We start from the raw sequence: 5451 nt of genomic DNA on the forward strand, positions 1-5451 counted from the left end.
ATCCAGCAAGTTTTCTTCGTTGTGATGTTTTGGAAATAATCCAACTGACCTTGAACGTTGAAGTAGTCAGTGCATTCGGTGCTTGAAAATGGCTGGGACAATCTCTTTCTCTTTGTTGTTGCGATTTTAATTAAAGTGTCTGTGCCAGCTTCGACGTGGAAGCCATTCTCAAGTACTGGAAACGAATTTGGCTCATGAGCAACTAACTTCACGCCATTCGAATTAACATTTTTATAGTCATAATGAGATAAAATAACGTCAACAAAATAAGAAATCGAAAATGGAACAAAGACACTGAACGTAATACTTTTGACTTTGCATTCTTTTTTCATTTGAAGCAGATAACATTTGTAGTAACGCTCGTGCCAGAAAACCTGAGAACTTAAACACTCGGCGGGAGGAAGTTCCACGTTGTTCATGCTCATCAACGCCAAATCGTAGAATGTCATGCCTTCATTGAGCTTGTAAACATTAGGCAGAGATGCGAAATACATCGTTCTGAAATAATTTTCGCTAATTTCATTACCATCAAACGATGGGCTGTGTAACAAGTTCTTCAGCAGATTCTCGAACTCGGTGTACGTCGAATAGACTTTGTAGTCCACTTCGGACAAGAGCGGATTTTCATTGCAGAACGTGACGTCTGGGAAGACAACAACCGATGACGTCTCGCCAACGGTTGTCGTGGAAGGGTATTGAGAGTAAGCGAGGTAGAGCGAGGTCATTTGCCAGACCAACATTGCGGCACTCAGCATGGTAGCCAAGAACCATAGCGTCTTCTTAAACAATCCAGGTGAGGTTACTATTTTTGGAACTCCACGAATTGACACATGTTTCAAGAATTCAACAAACTCTTCTTTGATAATTTTATGCACTTGATTCACGATTGTAAATATTTTACAACTGAAAAATATTATAATTATTATTATTATTATAAGAAAAATGTAATGAAAATTTTGTTACAAATAACTCGTTGTCGCTTGATATACTACTTCCATGCCAATTTCTCTATTCAACTGAGGCTTGTCATTGTACATATAATACATAATAGGCGAGTTTATTCGCTGCGTAGATTGTGTCATTGTGTGGTTTGGTTAGTGTGTGTGTGTGTGCTTGTTTGTGCGTGCTTGTTTGTGTGTGTGTGCTTGTTTTTGTGTGTGTGTATGCGTGCGTGCATTATGGGTGTCAGTGTGTGTTAATGTTAGTAGCTTACAGTGCTGCTATACACATGCTTCATACCAAAAAAACATTGAATAAGAATAAACTGTAGTATTTGAAACGTAAGACTGGATGGATGTGCCGTGCAGTATATCTAAATTTTTGTCAGTTTGCAAAAACATTACCGTGAAATATTCAAGATCCTTCACATCAGCTTTGGCTTTGAAAAATATTAAATATCCATGAATTTAGAGTAATCTTCAGAATTTGCTCATTACTGTATGAATCTCACTCCTACTTCTAAAGTATCATCTGTCTGATTCTCGTTCATCATTCTTAATCCCTGTAAAAGATCAAATCCGTTTTTGCTTTTCTGGTCATTTTCTCCGGAGCTATCTTTCTTTTTCTTTAACTACTTCTCCATCGGTTACAAAATTTAAGGCAAAGGCGGGTCTCAAAACTCATCTCTTGCAAATTTTATTCAGAAGCGCTCTGAACATTGCTGAAACGGCGCTTTAGAAATCAATCAATTGATTGAAACTTTAAAGAATTGAAATTTTGTAAAAAAAAAAACGCAAGTCATTGGTCAATTAGAAATGTGGGCATTGAGACTTCGCTTAACCAAAACTGTCTAAATCAATTAGTAGGTTGAGAAATTTTATTTAGATGTTTACACGTTTTTTTTTAGTTTGGCATTTTCATAATAATGATAGAAACTAATGAATTGGAAATTTTCAGATACAATACCATGTTTCCACTACGAAAAAACCTCGCAAAATCAAATAACATGTTCTATAAAGTTAATGAAAACAATGTGTTGAAATAAATAGTTAACAGCAACTAGGTTTATATTCAAGTTTTTAGAAATAGAAGTTTGGTAAAATCATTTTTTATACCTGAAACCAGAATCAAATTCATGCTTAAAAATGACTTTCAAATCAGAATCAGATTTAAAATTTTCAACTCGATAAAATGATTTCAAATACAATGTGAAGTTATTCAAAAACATAAATAATAAAAATCCAATCAAAATAAAACGGTTTAAAAATTGTGTATTATATAAAAACAATTCACACACTAACACATAAAATAAAATGTTTAACTTTTCAACATCGGCTCAACATGCAGAAATTTAAAAACTATAAATAAGTTTTCCATTTTCATTCAAATTTGAATGGTCTCGTATAACTGATTCGTTTGTTTGGCCGGCTCATTTGGCCGAACGGCTGGTTACCGCTTGCAATGCTATCGTTTTTATCCAAGTTCCTCCTTGGCAGACCGCCTCCAACTGGTTTGAGTTTGAAGTATTGTTCGGGGTCGGTTTCAAATTTGTCGTCCTCTTCTCTATCCGGGTTGATATCGTAAGAGTACTGAGGGCCATCCCCCATGAAAATGTTTGAATATTCATTGTTCACATTCTCCGTTGAATTTCTGGCATTCCGTTTACTGAAATCTGGTTGAACGTAGACCTGTTCCTTCAATGCCGAGGCAGCTCCTTCGTTCGATTTCGAATTCAAAACTTTGAATATTTCAGCAGTTCTTTCGAAATTAATAGGCATCAAGGAGTTTCTGTTGCTAGTCCTGACCGTTTCATTTGGATTCAAATCAGTGCTGTAAAGTGAACCTCCCATTATCGATGGGTCTGCATTCATAGCGAATGATGAAGTGCTCGCCATGTTAGAGTTGGAAGATGAGGATGAGTAAGGATTTGCTGGGTTGGTCTGCAAGTTCATGATGTTTTCTTCACCGTCTTTTTTATTTTTCTTCGTTAACTTTTTAGCCACTAATAATACTACGACAATGGTGATCATCAGGAGAACCGCTCCGCCGACAGATAAGCCAATTATTAAACCGAGCTTTGACTGACTTTCCAAATACTTGGCACACTGGTAGAAATATTCGCTGCCCACCACTTTTACCTGGTTGAATGTAAAATCAAAAAAATTCATGAAATAATTATTTTCGAAACAAATGACTAAATTTCAAAAATTTTTAATACGTAAGCAATATAAGAAATCTTTCAAACCACGACAGCCAGCTGGTCAGTGCAGTGGCTACTTGAAAGGTTGTTCGTGGCAGGTTTGGTGGGTGGTGGTGAGCATTGCAACATGTTGGTGGAGAGGTCTGCAACTGCACATGTGCTGTTGCCGATTTCAACGAGGTAGTCAACCTTCGAGATGCCGCTGTCCAATCCACTTCCCTGTTTAATGTCAACATGTCAATTTTTAGCTAATGAAAAACTTTTTACCAGAAGTTTGTTTGTGCCATGACTGTGTAGTTAATGTTATTCCATTTATTTATAATATAAACACGACACATTATTTTTACTTTTTCTCAATAATAGTAATTTAAAGATAAATTTAACAAGCAAGTGCTTGTTGGTTTGAAGGTTACATGGAAGGTTACAGCCCCAACCTGAATGAAGACGTTACTCAGCTTGGAAGGGTCCACTTCCAAGACAACTTCAGTTGGTGAGATGATTGGGAGGGAAAACCTGGGACTGATGATGAGGTCGGGTCTGCTCTTGTTCAGGTTGGTGAACTTGGGGAAGTTGTCCATTTTGAAACCTAGGGAGAGTTGCTTGCCGACTTCGGAGGAGTTCAACTGAGATGCAGGAATATTGAAAGGGAAGACGGGAAGTTGGCATCTCATGTTCGAGCCATCGCTTACTATGCAGGGCTGTTCATGTGAGATATATAAAAATCATTTTTTATATTGGTGGCTGTTGATTTAATCTCATTTCATTTATTTAACGTGTAATAGTCTATATTTTAATATTCTTGATAAATTTTGGATTTTTGAAATGCGAGAAAAAAAATAACATTCAATTTAATAATAAATTTACAAATGTATAAATTTTTGGGAGCAATAAACCTAAATGTGTTTGCCAATATTTTCCACCTAACTAACTCAACTAGCATCCATTAAAGCATATAAAACAAAGAACAGCCAGCACTAACACTGCTTCCATCTCCACTGAAGATCGTATTATACGTTGAGGCATTCCAGAGACGGAGGTATGCAGTGAGGGTGGGACTGCTGACCACATCCATGCATGCACCCCTCACCATCATCGTTGCCCCACCATTCGATCTTTATGGTGATGGTAATTTAGTTAAAGGTCAAAGGCTAAGGGTCAAAGGCTGAAGGTAATTTTTTCTTATACACGTGTTTTTTCGATATTAACAACAACGGCTTATATGAATTAGTGTGGAAATCACGCATCATTTGCACGGGCAGCTAGCCACGCAGGACCACGCGGCTCTGACCACCACACAATCACGACCTCCGAACAAAGTGAACTTTTCCGAAATATAGCACGCGTTCAATGTGATGCAGTTTTATTTCATCAGACATATTTAGGTTATTTTACTAAAAGAAAACTTTGCAATATTTATAATATTCAAATGAAAATTAAAAAAATAAAATGAACAGACGTTAGAAGAGGATCCTTTGGAGTGATGTCGGAGATATTTGGATTGGAAGCAAAGCTGAAGGTGAGTGAGGCCGTGTGGTTCTTGAGGAAAGTAATTTTTATGGTGAACTTCTGGTTGGTGTATGCTTCGTTGTTGTTTGGTGCGGCTGGTGATATCAGGGTGAAGCGAGTGGGTGTGCCGTAGTAACTGAATGGTGGGGTTGATTGGTTGGTTGGTAGTGTCGATGTGGAAAATGAAGATGATAAAATTTATGTTTTTATTTAACTAGCGATTATGAAGCATAGATTATTTAATTCTATTATGTTTAAATTAAATTCATTGCAGAGAGTTTTTTAAAAAAAAGTATGGCGACAAAAACACGGAATGTCAGTCTTGCGAACTGAATTGAAGATATCAATTAACAGCGTTAATACTTCTACTGCAACCTGGAATCACAAAATATTAACAACTAATTTATAACATAGTTTTTTTTAAATAATAATTTAGTAATTATATTCTAACCTGTCATTTTTAACTCTTCCAGGAAGTGTTTGTAGATTGATGTTTTCCGGTTCAAAGGTCACCGAGACAGGAGGGAAGAGGTCAAAGTTCATTCCACTGATGGCAAACTCTGTACCTCCCGCCAGGATTCCAACTTTCGTTGAAGTGGCATCAAGCGAGGGATATGTTATGAGGGGGGAGGATGCTTCTGCCAGGGGTCATGTGTTTGTTACGATGGTGCTTTGTTCATAAGTGTTCTACTTAGTTACCAACTTATTAATTACTTACTTAATCATTCAATTAATTTTTCTATTTATTATTTCATTTTAAAAAATAACATTGTGAGAAAAACTAAACAAACAATATGGTTAATCAT

This window comes from Helobdella robusta, assembly GCF_000326865.2.
Source record: "Helobdella robusta unplaced genomic scaffold HELROscaffold_11, whole genome shotgun sequence".
NCBI lineage: Eukaryota > Metazoa > Annelida > Clitellata > Rhynchobdellida > Glossiphoniidae > Helobdella > Helobdella robusta.